The sequence below is a fragment of the Peromyscus leucopus genome, chromosome 4, assembly GCF_004664715.2.
Source record: "Peromyscus leucopus breed LL Stock chromosome 4, UCI_PerLeu_2.1, whole genome shotgun sequence".
Lineage (NCBI taxonomy): Eukaryota > Metazoa > Chordata > Mammalia > Rodentia > Cricetidae > Peromyscus > Peromyscus leucopus.
The window spans coordinates 50865762-50884602 of NC_051066.1; the positions used below are offsets into that span (position 1 = coordinate 50865762).

The window sequence follows — 18841 nt, forward strand, 5'->3', positions numbered from 1 at the left end:
TGGCATTTACCTATGTTCTGGACATTTCTGGACATTTAGTATATCTTTCTTATTTGATGTTATTTTTGTTGGTTGTAGTTCCATTTTTATTTATGTTATTACCCTTTGTTTTTCTGGACAATACTTGATAACCATTCTTAGTGTATATAGTTTGCATTAAGTTTAGGACTTTCTTATTTAGACAAAAAGAGGAAATGTAGTGGTATTTGCTCTGCCCATGATCTTGGGCTACAGGGCTCGAAGGAGGTGGTGCTTCCTGCCATTGTATGTGACCTCTTATAAGGGAAGGGACAAAGGTCACATGCCTCTTCTCCCCGCTCCTGCCTGAGAGGTGGATTTGCTCCTGGTCAGATCAGAGGACGACTTCAACTGTCTACTCTATTCTGTATTCGTGAGTGTACTTCCTCAATTTGTATCTTAATCAATTCTGTTTAATAGACTCACGTGGATTGATCTTAATATTTTTAGGAACTACATAAACAGGAAATAGTTTGCACACAAAAATCACCATACTTCGTATCTCTGACATCCCTGTTGGCATGTACATATTCAAAAAGGTGTGAGGGACAAACTATGTAACTTCAACTTGATGATTCTGGGTTGGCTGGCAACAATCATGGCAATAAACTTCCACAAGCAAATAAATTTACACAGCCACAAAATAGGTAAACTTTTTGCCTCAAATGATTCTGTAACCCACAAAACACTTCATAGATTAACTTCTGTTACTACAATTAAAGTTTTTTAGGTGAATTAGGACTTTTTTGGGGGGCAAGGGGTTTCGAGACAGGGTTTCTCTGTGTAGCTTTGCGCCTTTCCTGGATCTCGCTCTGTAGACCAGGCTGGTCTTGATCTCACAAAGATCCGCCTGCCTCTGCCTCCCTAGCGCTGGGATTAAAGGCACGTGCCACCACCGTCCGGCAGACTTTAAGTTTTTGACTCTGCTAAAAAGCTAAGTTTAAGAACTTTTGGATTAAGAAATAATTAAAGAATTAAAGTCTTCAGTGTGTTCTCATATGCTAATACACACCCGATTTCCAAAAGGCCATTTCTAAATTTGCTAACCCTGCAGATCTCCTCCCCCATCCTCTACACTGAATACTATCAATATAGGATACTAGTGTTTAAGGCCTGCTGAACAGAAACAGCTGTTATTTTCATTAATGTTTTAGAGACCAACCGTTATAATATGAAAAGAAGTTTACATTCAAAACTTTCCTTTGGAGCAGGAAGATGGCCCAGTTGGTGAAGTGCTTTCTGCACAAACCTGAAGAGATCTCCAGAACTCGGAAGAAAGAAGAAGAAAAAAGGCTAGCACTGAAAAGGTGGAGATAGGAGAAACCCTGGGGCTTGCTGGCCAATTCAGTCAGTCTAGCTCAATCAGTGAGTTCCAGGTTCAGAGAAAGAACTTGTCTCAAAAACTAGGGTGGAAACAAATGGGAAGACACTTGACATGCACATGCACTCATGATATGAATATGCATGTGTACACATGTACACACACATGCAGGATGAGGAAGAAGCTCAAATTCTGTTACCTTTGTAGCTGGTAGGCCATGAGCTTTACTCTGTTGACAGGAATCCTTAAGCTCTTGCTAAGCAAGCAGCACTTCCCAAGTTGCCATTTAATATCTCTAGAGAAAAGGAGAGAAGCAGAAGAGAATACACTGTTTAACATACATTTTATATTTAAATTTTGCCTACTATTTATCTTATTATATAAAATTATAAAGTTTCTTCCAAAATCTCAAATGTTTCAGAAAGATGTTCACCATACAGGTTTCCAATTGCCAACACAGTTCTAGCTACTAGATATAAAACAATTTTAAGGATGGTGATAAGGCAATAAAACCATAGTGAAAGAAAGAAAATAGATGATTTTTAGTTGCATATACCTGAAGGTAAAGTAATAGATGAAATGTCAGAGCTGAATTCAAGCATCATGATGTTCAGAATGAAAATTAGTATTTTTCTTACGTTGTTGCTACACAACAAAATCTATGGACCCTAGTTTATGTATATCTTACATGGAAATAGCTTGGTGTTTCAGGCATGCATTCTAGAATAAGATTTATCGGTTAAGTGCAATCTTGCATTGTTCAGAAGTTTAATTATCATAAACATGGGCATCCCAGAACCATGATCATAAAGTACTCAGGACCATTTACTGCCCTGATATCCTCAAGTCCTTTCCCTTCAAGGTTTCTAACAACTGCTGAAGCTCTAGCCATCACAGCTGCAGAGCAGACCACAAAGGAAAGAGAAGTAAATAATGACTTTCTGTTATGCAAACGTATCAGAAACCCCAGAGGAAATTTCTACTCACATTCTATGGAGAAGAACTTAGTCACAATTGGCCAAAATGTCAGGGAAGCTGCCTGGCTTAGAGTAAACTTTTATAGACAACCCACAAAACTTACAAATGATTACACAGATCTGTTATGTCCGTACTGAACACGGTGAGATGGGCAAGAAGTTGTTGGATGGTTAGCTATCAACTATGTTAGGAAAAGGAACTAACTTCCAAAGCATGATGTTCATAAGGAAATAGATGCTTGCTCCTGTACCATTACCTTGGGAATGAGCCCCCATTATTAGGCCATCATCTACCTGGTTAAAAATTGAAATATCTACCAATGAGGGAAAAGTGTATGCATGTTGTTAGATAATTAGCTGCCATCCTACTCATTTCTTTCTAAAATGTAAGATGGTTAGGTATCTCATAAAAAGGTCTTGCCACTGGGCTGGAGAGATTGCTCAGCAGTTAAGAGCACTGGTTGTTCTTCCAGAGGTCCTGAGTTCAATTCCTAGCAACCACATGGTAGCTCACAATCATCTGGTATCCTCTTCTGGTGTGCAGGCATACATGCAGACAGAGTGCTGTATACATAATAAATAATAAATCTTAAAAAAAAAAAAAAAAAAAAGGTCTTGCCCCTGGCAGAGAACGGCCAACATTCATAAACATTTCTCTCAACATGCAAGGCCAATCTGTAGGTGATACAAGGAGGAGGAGGAGGAGGAGAAGGAGGAGGAGGGACAATAATGAATATCAGAATGGCAATGTAAGAGCAAAGAAAAATCTAAATCATTGTAATACAGGAGAATAAACTCATTCTCTCTCTCTGGTTTTTCTAGACAGGGTTTTCTCTGTGAGCCCTGGCTGTCCTGGAACTCACTATGTAGACTAGGCTGTCCTCAAATTCAGAGCTCTGCCTACCTCTGCCTCAAAATACTGGGATTAAAGGTGTGTAGCAGCACAGCAGGGCTGAGGGTCAGCTCTTACAGGCAATATACAAAACTTACAAATGATTACATAGATCTGTTATGTAAGTACTGAACACGGTGAGAGAGGCTAAGAACTTGGTGGATGGTTCAGCTATCAACTATGTTAGGGAAAGAAACCAACTATGCTGATTTCCAAAGCATGATGTTCAAAAGGAAACAGATACTCCTGTACCAGTACATTGGGAATGAGCCCCCCATGTAAGAATTTGGGAGATTTTGCTATTGCAGACTACTAGAAAGAAGGGCAACAGTTTCCTTTAGGTTTCATGAAGGTTGCTTAATATGTTTAATATCTTAAAGGGAAAATCAGAAACCAGGAAATGTCTTATTTCAAAGCTGGCCAAAAAAAAAAAAAAAAATATATATATATATATATATATATATATATATATATATATATATATATATATATATATCTGTTTTAAATACAAACTGTTCCTTATGAAGAAAGGACTCAAAGAAGATTATTTAGCAATACAAATGCAAACCTCGGCTATGGGACAGCAAATCAATGGACAGTTTTGTGGATGACCTGTATGAGTTTACTCTCCCCAAGTACAGTTCATTTTTTTTTTTCTTCTGTGCTCTTACATTGCCGTTCTGGTATTCATGATCGTCCCTTCTTCCTTACCACCTGCAGACTGGCCTTGCATATTGCTCTCTGTGTGATGACAATGAAACAATGCTCACATATTTCAGGCAGAGATAGGCTCCTGCAAACTATTTTGTTTTTTTCAGAGAATATTCACTTTTACAAGCGTGCCTTTAGGTTTGCCTATCTGCACACAGATGTTTATATTCTTATTTCAGCAGCTGTTCACAAAGATCTGGAACTAGCATCTTGAAACACAGCAAGGCAATTATCATCCCTTCAATCAAAAGGCAACAAGGTTAAACTAACCAGCCATACATACCTGTCCTACCAGCTTGACTTACCCATAATCATCTAGACTTTGGTAAGCACTAAAAGTAACACTTGTTGAACCTCTGAAGGCACAGATGTAAGGACTCTCTCCTTCACCAGTATCTATCACCCTACCCACTTTCTGTATATTTGGACATAATTAACCTGTGGGCAAGAGGCAGTGTCTCCACACAAAGGTACCAGGACTGCAAACAGTAAACACTCTAATAGAGAGCCAAACACTAACAACACAGAGCCTGGGGGATAGGCATCCGTGTTAAAGAGGAACCAATCTTTTCTTGGTCACAAACTCAAGAGTCTTATATGTCCAAGAGAAGTCCTGGTGGTATGTAGTAAGACTGTATGTAAGCAGGCATGGGCAAATTTACAAAGTTACAACCTTAAGGGTTGTTTATTAATGATGTCCCATGAAAGCCTCCCAAATGATACTTGGTTTCTAAGTCTTCAACTTGTCTTTTTCCCCCAAGTCCTCATTTTCATGCTTTCAAAAACAGAAATGCCCCTGTACTCCTCACTTATCCTAAATCTTATTTGGACACACTGCTCTGGCTTTGCAGTTTAAAATATGGATAATTTTAAATAAGACCATCACAAAGCATTCATTAATAAAGGTATAATTAATCTTTTCCTATACTGTATTTCTGCTAAACTCAAAGCATGGTTTTATCAATTGTATCTTGGTTTCATCAACTGTATCTTGTCCTGTGTTCAATAATGTTCTGAATTCTCCACATGCTCTGTAGTTGATAATAAAAACAATTTTCACTTAATGACTACTTCTTTCATTTTTGAAATACTATCTGAAAACACACTGTCCTGAGAGGGAGTTCCACGAGAATGAAGAAAAGAAGAAATAAATATGAAAATTGAGAAGTTAGGTTTATAGTTATTACGAAGTAGAAAATGACCAATAAAGTATTCTTAAACACTAAGATATACTGGATCCAAACAAATTATGTTGAAGGAATGAAAAGGAAACAAGAGTTTAGTGAAAAGGAACAATGAAAAATCCGACTACGAAGCTTAGCTTGATTTTAAAACCAGTAATAGTATTAAGTATGTTATTAGATACTTTTAAGAGTGCTGACCATATCTAAAAAACACAGAATTATATTTTTCAGTGATTTAAACTTACAATAAGAAATTTTAAGGAGTCAATTTGTAATAGAATGGTCCCTCAAAAATGTCCATGCTCAAAGGAGGTGAAAAGATGACTGAGCAGTTAAAAGCACTGGCTGCTCTTCAAGACCCCAGTTCAATTCCAGCACCACATGGCAGCTCACAACTGTCTTTAACTCCAACTCCAGGGGATTCAACATCCTCACACCGACATGCATGCAGACAAAACACACATAAAATTAAAAAAATAAAACAGACTAGCTTTCACAATGAAAAATATATGTATTTAAAAAAATGTCTATGCTCTAATCCCTGGAACTCACGACTAGGTTATAGTAAAAGAAAAGGGAACTCTGCAGGTATACAGAGATTACAGATACCAAAACCAGAATACCCTGTATCCATCATGGTAAGCTCTAGAACAGAGACCTTTTCCCATCTGGAGTAAAAGATTTAGCCAGAAAAGAAAGTCAGATGGGTTAAAAAATAGAGGAACTGATCTGCCACTGCCAGAGATGGCCACAAGGGAAGCATTTCAGCCTCCTCAAGCTAAGAGCAGAGAAGGGAAGAGGGAGAGCTGTTCTACAATTGTACAGCCAACAACTTGAGTGATTTTGCAAGTGGATTCTTCCCCAGAGTCTCCAAACTGCACATAACAGTGTCAACACATTGGTTTTGGCTTTAGGGCCCCAAGCATACAATGCTATCTGGTCACTTGTAACAATATGAATAGAATTATAGATTCTTACATTTATGTTATGTGAAATAAGCCAACAAAGCAAGACAAGCACTACATTCTCTTATCCACGTATAAACAACAAAACACACATGCTATAAAACTAACACTCTCTCTCCCTCCCTCTCCCTCACACACACACAGAAAAAACAGAGAGTGAATGCAATGGTGATTATCAGCCTGAAAACAGTAGGAAGGTGAAGAAAGGCTGATCGCTGGGTTCTAAGTCACATGTGGATAGAAGCAAGATGCTCTTACAGATTAACAAATATGTACTATTGCTCTATAAAAGCTAGATTTTGAATGTTTCACCATACAGAAATGAGAGATGACTGAGAAGAAACTTTTAACCTATTTTAAAACACTACATAATCTATACATATATTGAAGCATCACTTTTATTACTAAACAGACTTTTCATATTTTTATGATTTAGTTAAAGTGGGGGGAATCCCAGAGGACCCAGATGAGCCAACCTAGACTTCCTGACGTACAAAAATAATTTTTATTGTCTTAAGATGCTAAGTGTATGGTAACTTGTAAGTCAGTAATGGAAAACCTTTATAGTGAACAAAAATGTTAGGGTACCAGGAGCATGGACTTGTGTTCTAACACAAGGTCATTCAAGGACAGCAGAACCATATAGAGGCAGGGAGTTTTCTGTGGCACAATATCCTTATAACTTCACAAGTACTACAAAGTACAAGATGACATTAGTACTATGGAAACAGCAATATGTTCATAACAAACCTAAATCCATGAGTCTGAAAACATAAAGTATCTGAGTTCTTATATATACTATGATTTCAGTACAATCTTTCACATGTACTTGATGGATACCAAAAAGAATTAAGAAAATAATGTGTAAAATACAGACTAGAGCATGAACTCAAACAGTATTAAGTTTATGTAAGTTATACTGCATTTTACTTTGACTTTAAATGTATTTTCCTAATGCTTAATACTAAATCATACTTTATACCAATACTAAATACTTAATATTAAATACTAAATCATACTTAATACTAAAGCATACTTTATGTTTGTGCCTAGAGACTGAACACTACACATTTAATGCCAAAATCTCCTGAGAGTTAAAACTGATCTTTAGTCTGTGGATTTGATATCATCCTTGTGTATACTGATTATGGAATGCTTAGCTCATCAATGGAGGGAAATGAAACTCTTCAAAACTGAGAAATGTATTCCCAACCTCAGCGAGGGAAGCAGTAGTTTTTAATTTTTTCTCTACTCATAGCATACAACATGTTTTCCAGGCATATCATTATCAATAGCATACTGAAGCTTTGATCTCAAAGATGATGAGATGCATAAAGCACACAATAAATGAATATGTAAATAGTAAAATCAGTTCAATACCACAAAAATATTCTTTAATTAAAAAAAAAAAAGTAATACTGGACACAATGCCTTTAATCCCAACAATCAGGAGGCAGAGAAAGGCAGATCTCTATGAAGGCAAAGCTAGCAGCTTACTCTTTTGGGCTTTGTTTGGTTTTGTTTTACAAAACAGAGTTTCTCTGTGTAGCTCTGGCTATCCTAGAACTTGCTCTTTGTACCAGGCTGGCCTCTGCCTCCCAATTGCTGAGATTAAAGGCTTGCACCACTACGACCTGGCAAATTAATTTACTTTTAAAGTTAAATTTTATTTTCAATTATTCCCAGACCACTGATGCCTAGGTTAAGTAGGCAAGCTGATGTTTCTCAGAACTCACAGACTAAAAGTGACAAATATACAAAGTAGATTAAGTTTTACTAAAAACATGGTTTTAGATTTGGTAACAGAGTAAGTTATATGATATAATGTTTACAATATTACTTTTGCTCAAAACGTATGAATAAAATATACTTGTTGCCTTCTCTTCACTAAAATTTTCGTTTTTTAACATAAAATGCTTAGGGGCCAGGAGTGGTAGCATACACCTTTTGTCTCAGCACTTGGGAGGCAGAGGAAAGGCTCTCTCTAATGAGCTGTAGACCAGCTAAGGCTGCTTTTTGTCTTGAAGGTAAAATCTCATGACCTAGGCTGGTATATAGCCAAGAATAAGCTTAAACTTCGGCTCTTCTTGCCTCTGTTTTCCCACTACTGAGATCACATACCTGTGCTACAATGTCTGGTTTATGCAGTGCCAGAGATTAAACCTTGACCTTTATGTATGAGAACTAGAAATTCACACTTGAAGAAGTATGATTTGGGAGCTGGGAAGATGGCTCAGTGGTAAAGTATTCGCTGTGCAAGCATGCGGACCTGAGTTCGGATCCTCAGTACTCCTGTAAAAAGCCAAGATGGCAGCACTCATCATGACCCTAGCACCAGAGACAAGCGGATCCTGGGAGCTCACTAAATAATCATTCTAGTCAAAAGAGTGAACTTCAAGTTCAGAAAGAGACCTTGCATCAAAAAACAAGGTAGAGAAAAGGTTGAAGGAAGTATCAGAAAGAGACCTTGCATCAAAAAACAAGGTAGAGAAAAGGTTGAAGGAAGTATCCTGGTATGTACCCATGCACACAAACATATACCACATACGTGTAAACACACCAAAAAAAGAAAATTAAAATTACTTATGAGCTGGAGAAATGGCTATCAGCATAGCACTTGACACACAAGTATGAGGACCTGAGTTTGATCCCTAGTTCCCACATACAAGCTGGGCCAAGGAGAGAGGTGTGAATTTGTAACCACAGTGCTGGGACAGAGGAGTCAGGTGGGTCTCTAGAATCCATTCGCCAGCTAGCCTTGCTGAATGCATGAGCTCCATTCATAGTGAGACTCCATTCCAAAACGAATGTAGATAACTAAATGGATAAAGGTATTCGCTGTCCAAGCATGTCGACCTTAGTGTGAACCTTGGAACCCATGCAAAGATGGAGAGAGAGAACTGATTCCACAGAATTGTCCTCCAATCTCTACACCCATGTATGCCCACAAATACACATCATGCACATGCACAAGCACATACACATAACAACAACAAATAAAAACTTTAGAAAATAAGGTAGAGACTAATTCAGGCAAACACTCGAAATTATGCCAGGCCTCCACACATGCGCACACATGTGAATGTACAACCATACAGACACGCACACACCCTCATGGATGTGCAGGTACACCACACACACATTTTTAAAAATTACACTTAGTCAGTCATCATCAGCAGTGAGAACTCACTAATAACTTTTCATTACAAAGAGGAAAAATACAGGTTACATATAATTCCTATTACAATAACAGTAAGTTTACTTCTTTCTCTTCTTCTCAGAGTATGTTGAAGTTTAAGAAAGTGAAAGGAAAATCCCCAGCCCAATATCTGTATTTCACCATTAAAACACACCTGACAAATGGCACAAAGACACCAGCAACTTGCAACATGGTAACTGAGAATTGATGGTATAACTATGTTAGCTGAATTCTTGGTAAAAACTTAAAAAGAACAAATAATTAGAACTGTGTCTTTTGTTTGTTTGTTGATTGGTTTTGGGTTTTGTTTTTTTGTTTTTTTTTTTTTTTTTTCAAGACAGAGCTTCTTTGTGTAGCTCTGGCTATCCAGGAACTCACTAGGTAGACCAGGCTGGTCTAGAATTCAGAGAGCCATCTACCTCTGCTGCCTGAGTCCTGGGATTAAAGGCATGCCACCACCACCTGGTATACTGTGATATTTTAATTTCATCAGAAAATGATACAAAAGGTCTCATTAGAATGTTGATGGTGGGATTAGTGAAAATTATAGCATCAATTTTTACAATCTCAAAATATGTATATGCTACACTACTACATGAAAAGGAAAGTCTGACATAGGGAAAAGGGTGCATATGGAACAAAATGAAGTTCTCTGAAATAGGCTTATGGAAATTCTAAGGTAGTAATTTCTACCACAAATTATAAATTCCTAAGAAAAATCCAAATTTGTTGCTAAAGCTACCAAAGAAATGCCTATTGTATTTTCTGCATGTCATATCATAAGCATGCCTGAAAGGACTGTAGGAGATGAGAATTTCTGAATGAACTTCAACAGTAATCACTTTACCATTCATTGAGTACTCGAAAGTCCCTGATAGAGTGCTGATACTCTTCAAATGCTTACAAGGATAAGGGTTGTTCTCCTTATAGAAAATAAATAATCTGCCTAAGCAAATCATGGCTCACAAATAGATTCATGACAATTTGGGACCTAATAACCACTCTAAAACTATATTCACTGTGCAGAAGAATATATGGAAAATTAAGTAATTCCTTGAAATAATAATTCAGAAAGTAGCTCATAAATTAAAGCTAATCAATGTGAAAAGTGCACAAAATCTAAGCACTGATGTTATTAGGCTGTCATAAGTTTCAGTAAACTTTAAGAGAAACAAACAAGGAAGTGGCAGAAAATATGAAATAGATATTTGTATACAGATACTTGTTCCAGTACATAAGGCATTGTTCAGTAACTATAAAATTATGGTCAACTATATGACTTTGAAACGACTAAACAATACAACTTATTTCCATTAATAACTCCCAATCAAGTAACCACATCATAATTATCAATTATAACCACCAAGTTAGCAAAATGATGGCAAAGCTAGTACATTCACACTAAAATGCCAGTGTGAGCCTACTTAACTCTTTTCTGGGAAAAAGCAAAAGTCTTTGCAACTCCACAAATACTTATATCCTCTGATAAGTAATTCCAGAGTTTATTATCTTATGGAACCAACTGAAAGGAAGAAAAAGGTATCAAATACTGCAAAGTTTATACTATACAACAGAAAAATATGCTCATTAATTCAATGTTAAAATCAGGGAAGAAAAAAAAAAGCAGAAGAGCATAGCCACCTTCAGCAACACCCATGAGGCAGAGGCACGCAGATTTCTCTGAGTCAGAATCCAGCCCAGTTTAAACAGCAAGTTCCAGGATAGTTAGTGCTACACAGTGAGACTCTGTCTTCAAAATTAAATAAACAAACTTATTAAAATTTAGATGGACTTCCAGGTAGTGGTGGTGCACACCTTTAATCCCAGCACTCAAGAGGCAGAGGCAGGCAGATCTCTGAGTTCAAGGTAAGCCTGGTCTACAGAGCAATTACAGGACAGCCATGACTACACAGAGAAACCCTGTCCTGAGAAAACATTAAAAAAAAAAAAATCGATAGATATATAGATAGACAGACAGACAGACAGATAGATTGGCTGGGCAAGGTGGCTGATGCCTGTAATCCCAGGACTTGGGAGGCTGATACAGAAGGACTGTCATGAGTCTGAGGCCATCATGAGTTCCAGGTCAGCCTGGACTACAGAGTGACATCCTATCTCAAATAAATAAAAAAAAATAAAGAGCATTTTTTTTCCATTCAGGCATTTAATATCAAGAAATTTATAAGTGGCTTAAGTGACATGTTAACTGTACATAATCATCAAACATCAGAAAATCTATGTAATAGAAAACTACAGTGTTAGGAAAGATAAAACTAAATGGGTAAAGGTAGAAAACTGGGATGCAAAAGTTTAGAACCAATTACAAAAATGAAAACATTTTAGAGAACATACTTAAACATTGAAGGTGACCCACACCTTAAATCCCAGCACTCAGGAGGCCGAGGCAGGCAGATCTGAGTCTGAGGCCAGCCTGGTCTACAGAGTGAGTTCCAGGACAACCAGGGCTACACAGAGAAACTGTCTCCAATTAAAAAAAAAAAAAAAGTAAATGGTACAGGTGAAGTTAACCATATACTACTAAAATAAGTCAAGTCTGTCTATCCATTTGCCAAGTACAAATATTCTGTTTCTCTAAGGACCTTGTCAAGGATCTCACAGTAACAAGTCATTCACTACTATATTGCAGTTTTTTATTTCTTGGATATGAATGGGGGACCGGTTGAGAAATACTGGTTAAGATATGGACCTGTGTTGTATGATATTTTGTTTGTGTTCTGACAAATGAAGCTTGCCTGGAGATCAGAGGGTAGAGCTAGCAACTAGTTAACCACAGAGGCCAGGCAGTGGTGGCACACTCCTTTAAACCCAGTACTTGGAAGGAGGAAGCAGGAAGATCAGGAGTTTAAGGCCACCTTATGCTACATGAGATTGAACCAGTCTAAAAGAGAAACAGAGCCAGGCTGTGGTGGCTCACACCATTGATCCCAGCACTTGGGAGGTGGAAACAGAAATATAATGCAGGTGGAGACAAGATCTGGGCCCCCACTACCATTCAGACTGAGGATTCACAGAGACAGGATCCTGCCCCATACAGTCTGAGATTTCATAGAGGAAAAAAATCTCTGGTGGCTGGCTGCTCTGCTTCTCTGATCTTTCAGCTTTTACCCTCAATATATGACTATGTGTTTTTATTGTTAAGACTAATTAGGGTTGTGCTTCAGATCTCAGTAAGTCGCCTATACCCCCAAAATATATTCACAACCCTTTTGCCCCATCCCCAAAAGGAGCAGGAGGAGGAAGACAAGAAATAGAAATAATAATTATTTTAGGGGAGTGAGTTGGTTCAGCCAGCAAAGCTCTTGCTGTACAAACCTGATAACCTGCGTTCAACACCTCTAACTCATCTAATGTGGAAAGAAAGAACTGCCTCCATAGAGTTGTTCTGATTGCCACACCCAAGTCATGGCATGTACGCACCAATATAAACACATTATACATATACCCAATAATAAATAAAATGAGAATTTAAAACCCTTTACAATGATTACCAAAAAGAACAAAGCAAGCATCGTAGAATCTATCTTAAATTGAAAATATACCAGTTTTAGGTTTGTCAATAAAAGTCAATGAGAAGACATATACATCACACAAATATTTATAATTTGTGTATTTCAGTTATGTAATACAAAACACAAATTTACAATTACCATGGTCTTAAAGTCTCATGACATCCCTCCATTTTCTATGAAATGATACCTTATTTTACCTTTGAGAAACAGAACAAAGGAAGTGTTTTTCTAGGATTTTCCCCCACAGACAGAAATAACGACGATGATCACTACTGCTTCAACATTAGAGTTCCATATAGGGCTAATGAGATGGTTCAGTGGATCAAGTACTTGCCATCAAGTCTGATGACGGGGCTCCATCCTCAGAACCCAGGAGGTGGAAAGAGAACACTTATTCCTCAAAGTTGTCCTTTGACCTCCATACATGTCATCACCCACACCGACAGGAAGGCAGACAGGCCGACAGACACACACACTACATACAGAGGGGCTGGGGATGTACAGCTCAACAGCAAAGAGCGTTCCTAGCAAGGGGAGAAAAGCAAACAAGGGCTGAGAGGTGGCTGGGCAGTTGGGAGTACCTGCTGTTATTGCCAAGGACCTGGGACAGGTTCCCAGCACCCACATGATGGCTCACGACAATCTGTAACTCTAATTTCAGAGAGGCAGGACTTCAGATGTCCTCTAAGAGCACTGCACACAAATGGTGCACATACATATATGCAAGCAAAACACAGAATAAAAATAAGTAAAACTTTAAAAAATACACAGAACATATAGCATCTCAGGCAAATTTTTAGTATGAAGAAATAGTTGTGAATATAAGATAAACACAAAAATGTTAAACTATTGACTATATAACAATGGTAGGTGGTTTTTCTAGGCTACAAGTTAATACAAGGAGTAGTACAAGTACTATCTGTACTAATTTTCATAGGGGTCAGTTGAATTATTCAATTACTTTCATTGAATTCTAATCAAGGAGAGTTCCAGTAAAAAAATTGTTTTAAATATGAAAGACTTAATTACCTTTCTAAGGGCATTTCAACAAGAGTAACAAAAGAAAGTAATACCAGTTCCCAGACACACATATCATATAGGAAGAAAGAGCCCAAAGGCAAAAATGAGTGGAAACAGCATGTATGGTAGAGCTGTTTACCAGATTTAGCCAGATAATTGATTAGGAGAGTACAGATAAATAATAAGAACTCAAGTCTTCAAGATATTTTTAAAGTGGGGGAAAAAAAAACTAGATGTCTTGATTTAATGTTAGTCATGAGATATTTAATTGATGATCTAATTTCAAAACAATACAGCTTTAAAATTTTAAATACCCATCAAAGCACCCCTCCAATTATTTGTTAAAGAGCTGACATGATAACCAGTTCTACCACTATCTTAGTTTAACAGTGCTTTTCCAAATAAAAAATAAATGTAGAAATTTCTAGGTAACACATTTGATAATATAGTGCTCCAACTACAAAATAAAGAGCCTAGTAATGTTAAAGGGGTTTCCAGGTAACCTATAGGAAGTTTTAGTACCTTATATCAAAAATAAAAGACAAGGCCCCTGAAAGGTCTCTCTAGAAATTATAGATACCAAAGAACTGCCGGGTGTGGTTGCTCATAAATTTAATCTCAGCATTTGGGAGGCAGAGGCAGGAAGACTTCAGAGTTCTGGTCTACAAAGTGAGTTCCAGAACAGCCAAGGGCTAACTGCACCCCCCCCCTTCTCCCCGACAAAGATACCAAAGAATTAAGTTCTAAATGAGCACAATATTACATTTTAAACAGTTTTTCAAAACTTAATGACAAGTTAAAAGTGAGACTGAAAAACAGCTTAGGAGAGCAGCATACACACTGTGAATTTGAAAGATTTTTAAAAATTATTTTTAAGATATAGAAGCTTAATTATAACTCAACTGAAGATCCACAAACTGGCCGGGCTGTGGAGGCGCACACCTTTAATCCCAGCATTCCAGAGGCAGGCAGGCGGATCTCTCTGAGTTACAGGCCAGCCTGGTCTACAGAGGGAGTTCCAGGATAACCAAGGCTACACACAGAGAAACCCTGTCTCGAAAAGTAAAGTGTATGTTGGGGGGGGGGATCCATGAATTTGTTTTCTTGACTTATACAGGATACATTTCTACCATACTCTACAAAATATTCCTGTACGTTTGGGAAAAGTTTATTGCAGAGGATTCTTCAAGTAGGTTTAGCAAATTTAAATACAAGATTCCTACTGTGTCTCTATTTCAGGCTTTTATAAAGTCTTACTTTCCAATTTTGGTGCAATAGACCAAGGCCATTTGACTCCAAAGTATTCCTGAAATGGCTGTTACTGACAATGGCAATTCCAGGGGCTAAGAATTTCTTCAAATAGGAAAAAGAGGGCTCAGAGAACAGTCAGTGTTTGGTCTGATTTCAAATATAGCTTTACATGCACGAGGTGTGAATATCTCCATAATGTATAATCCCTAAGAAACTGACTTCAACAAGGAATCTAGGTATCAGTCAACAGGCCTAAGGGTCTATTATGAATAATCCCTTTTACTCCATTATATTGACTCGACCTCCTCAGTTTTAAGACTCCCCACTAAGAAGAGACAATTGTATATTACCTAGACGCATAAAAACAGTCCCCAGCTCCTCCTAGGTCTGGCTCAATGAACCAGCACTAGGTAGAAACACATAGAGACAGGCACAGGCAGACAGACAGACGGACACACATACACAAAACCCCCCAAACACACTATTCTCTCTCCCTTGTCCCTAGGGTATTGATAAAAGGAACAGATTATTTCCCTACAGAAGCTCTGCACAACACCCATCGAGGTTAAAAAAAAAAAAAAATGGGGGAAATAGCAGAATCAATGCACCCACACCTCAGCCCCGCCCCACCTGGAAAAAGTGGGGGGTGGCGGGAGTGTGAGGGTGGCAGAAAGGACAGAAAAGGCCGAGACCTCCAGCTCCCAGGTTCTCCATACCATTGGCTCCATCACGTTCCACCGAAGCCCGGGACCCCCCGCTAGATTTTTTTAGCCACGCGTTCCCATCCTTCTCCACCGCACCAACCCAAACGCCACGGTCCTCGACTGCCTGAGTCCTGGGTGGGGAGCCCAGCGTGGGCCCTCTTGCGGCCCGATCAAGGACTTGAGGCGGGGGTCTCCCCGTCGGCTGGGCGGATCCGAAGAGCGCCCCGGGGACCGCTCAAGTGACCACACAAGAGGATGGTAAACCGGAGGGAGGGGTCTGAGAGGAGCCGTTATGCCTTTTCGCTCAGGCTTGGGAAAGCGCGCGAGGGAGGGGCCGGCGCTGCATCCGCGTTACCTAACGGTCCGGTCGGTCCGCCAGGCCAGAGGCGGCGGCGCGGCCACGGCGGCCCGGAGGGCTGGGGTCCACAGCAGGGGCGCCAGGGGGGTGGGAGGCGGGGGGTGGGGACTAGCGGCAGAGACGTCGCCATGTTAGCGCCTTCTTCCTCCGCATCCCTAACAGCCTGCAAGACTGCGGCCCTTTTCACCCCGACTCACCTTTCCAGGTCGCTAATTCATGGTCCTTTCAACCGCCCGGGAGCCCGGAGCCCAGCCGTGTTTACAAACCGGCCCCGGAGGAAAGGGCTGGATCGCACTTTAAAGGCCACGGGCTCCCACAGGCTTCCGTCCTCTCTCGCGAGACCCGACTGACAAGCCTATTCCCCGCCCCGCTCCCGGCATCCCCGCCGCTTTCTTCTCGCGCCCCGCCCCGCCCCTTCACGCACACGCCCCTTCCTGCTTTCTAGCCAGGGGGCAGGTCAGGTGACGCCGTCGTGCTTAAGAAAAAGGGCGGGTCTTCGGGAGGGCGGGGACGAGGAGGCGGGAACCAAAGCACACTCGGACGCTATTGATTGGACAAGGAGCACGAAAGGCGGGAAGCGAAGGTTACGAGGGGCGTGACCAAAGCCCAAGGACCGTTGTTTCGGTAACCAGGGAACTGCGGAACGCTGTGATTGGCAGCCAGCGGGAGGCGGGCACGGGACCTGGGGCGCGCGCGCAGGTGCCAGTGGAGGGAGCAGGGAGGGCGTGGGCGGTGAGAGAGAAGAAAGGTGAGGTCTAGGGAGAGGCTGAAGGAGCCCAGCCCCGAGCACTGGACGTCTCCGACGTGTCCGTTTCCGGCCTCGTTAGGGATGTGGGAGCAAGAAGAGAGATTGGCTCCTGGACCACCCTCCGGTTACCCGGAAGCCGGAGCTGGGGAACTGCGCCTAAGGTTTGGGAGAGTCGAGGTTTGACAGTCCTTACCCCGACCCCCATGTGCGGACAGAAGCAAAATAAGTCAGCCCGGCGCAGAAAAGAGAAGCCATTTCTCAGGTCTTTGTTCAGATTTTACTAAGCTAGAACTGGAGCTGATTCTTGACCCCCACCCTGCATCAAGTACATTGTCTATTACATATGAATATGTTCTAAGGAATAATCAAAAGGAAATACTACCATGTCACCATATTTTAAAACAATGCAACGATCTTTTTCCTGAAGAAATGCCGTTGGAAGTTATGGTGTATTCTCTTTTATTACATTTCCTTTACTTGGTTACAGGTAAAAATGATTAATTTCAGTAGGATCGCTTCAATATTTTGAAGCTTATGAATTTGATACTAACGTTTTAAAGAGGATTGAAAGACACCAGTGAGAGCAGAGCATTGAAGTGGCACTCTTCCCACAATATTTTTCTTTTGCTTTGTAAATTGTAGTGCCTGTTAATGTTTGGAGGTAGCTTCTAAAAAACGGGGGGTGAAAACCTGGAGAGAGGGGTGCGGTGGTTTAGGAGCTCTTGTTGCTCATGCAGAGGACCCAGGTTCAGTTTGCCAGCATCTGCAGGGCTACTCACAAACACCAGGATCTGACAACCTCTACTGGCCTAGGTGAACATGTGGTGCATATGGGTTCATTCAAGCAAACACTCATACACATAAAGTAATAAGTCCTTCAAACTGAAGGCACGAAGAAAGATTATTTGAATAGTTTAACGAGGACGAAAGAGACAGACCTTTACATCTCTAGAGCTTGTCCAGGTACACACCTAAAAACAAAATAAGGTGCAAAAATAATTATTCCTAATGTTGCTTTATTATTCTTTGTATAAACTGAAGATTTCGATGCTAGTTTTAGAGATGTTGGTTGTCCAGCAAATATGCATAAATTGAAAAATGTGATTAAGAGTCCTGAGAAGTTTTGCATTAATTATTTTAAAAGCAAGCTTTTTTTTTTTGGTGTCACGCTTTTCCATTTATTAAATGCTTATTTTAATCTAGATTTATGAGTACAATTTAAGTATTTACATAAAATACACTCAGTTTCTCCACACCAAATAGAACTAAAATTGTTGTAAGTTTGTCGGAATAGTGTTTGAGGGTTAATGAACCTGCAGTCGAATAATGATGCCCAGCATGAAAGTGAAATTGTAATGTCACTGGACCTTTTAATAGATTTCTGGCCTGTATACATGTATGTGAGCCAACTCAATCTTCCTTTAAAACTATTTTAATTACTCAAGAAACCTGAAAGAAATCAAATTATTAACAGTGTTGGTTCTTGAGTTGAAATGAAAGTACCATCCAGAAATGTTAGTAACACTGCAGTAATGTTAGTATATTTTAACACTAATTATATCAGCGAAATCTCACTTGCTCGGATTACTGGTTGAAATGATGATAGACAAAAGTGTAGGACTGCCAGATCATAAATTGCTAGCTAGATCTAGGAAACTTTCACTAAAATGGTGCTTTCCTCAATCTGATAAAATATGTAATGTGGGGGTGGGGGAGAACCCTAAAATGTTAAAGCATTTCAAAAGAATTTAAGTCAATTAGAATTGAGTTTTTAAATTGCTTTTCCACCATGTATATTAAAAAATTTAAATTCTTGTCTCCAGATTGATACATCTCAAGTGTCAGTAGTTTTGGTATTAAATTCTCTGCTTTCAAGTAGTTAATTATCTATACACTGTACTAGAGGAGTATGGTATTTTAAAGAAAATCTTTTCAGATTCTTTTATATAAGCAAGGAATGTGA

At 39.4% G+C, this 18841-nt stretch overlaps 1 protein-coding gene across 4 annotated transcripts in view; it reads right to left on the reverse strand.

Moving 5' to 3' along the window:
- Atf2 (activating transcription factor 2) overlaps positions 1–16493 on the reverse strand; it is a 92020-nt gene extending 75527 nt beyond the window's left edge. For 3 of the 4 annotated variants that reach the window (XM_028880624.1, XM_028880627.1, XM_028880626.2), the window contains exons 1-2: positions 16328–16492; positions 1539–1634 (exon numbers count right to left, since the gene is read on the reverse strand). The gene's annotated coding sequence lies outside the window, so the exon portion shown is untranslated. Of the gene's footprint in view, positions 1–1538; positions 1635–16327 lie in introns of all 4 variants that reach the window. The other variant, XM_028880625.2, reaches the window with a different exon arrangement.
- Between the last annotated feature and the right edge of the window lie 2348 nt (positions 16494–18841).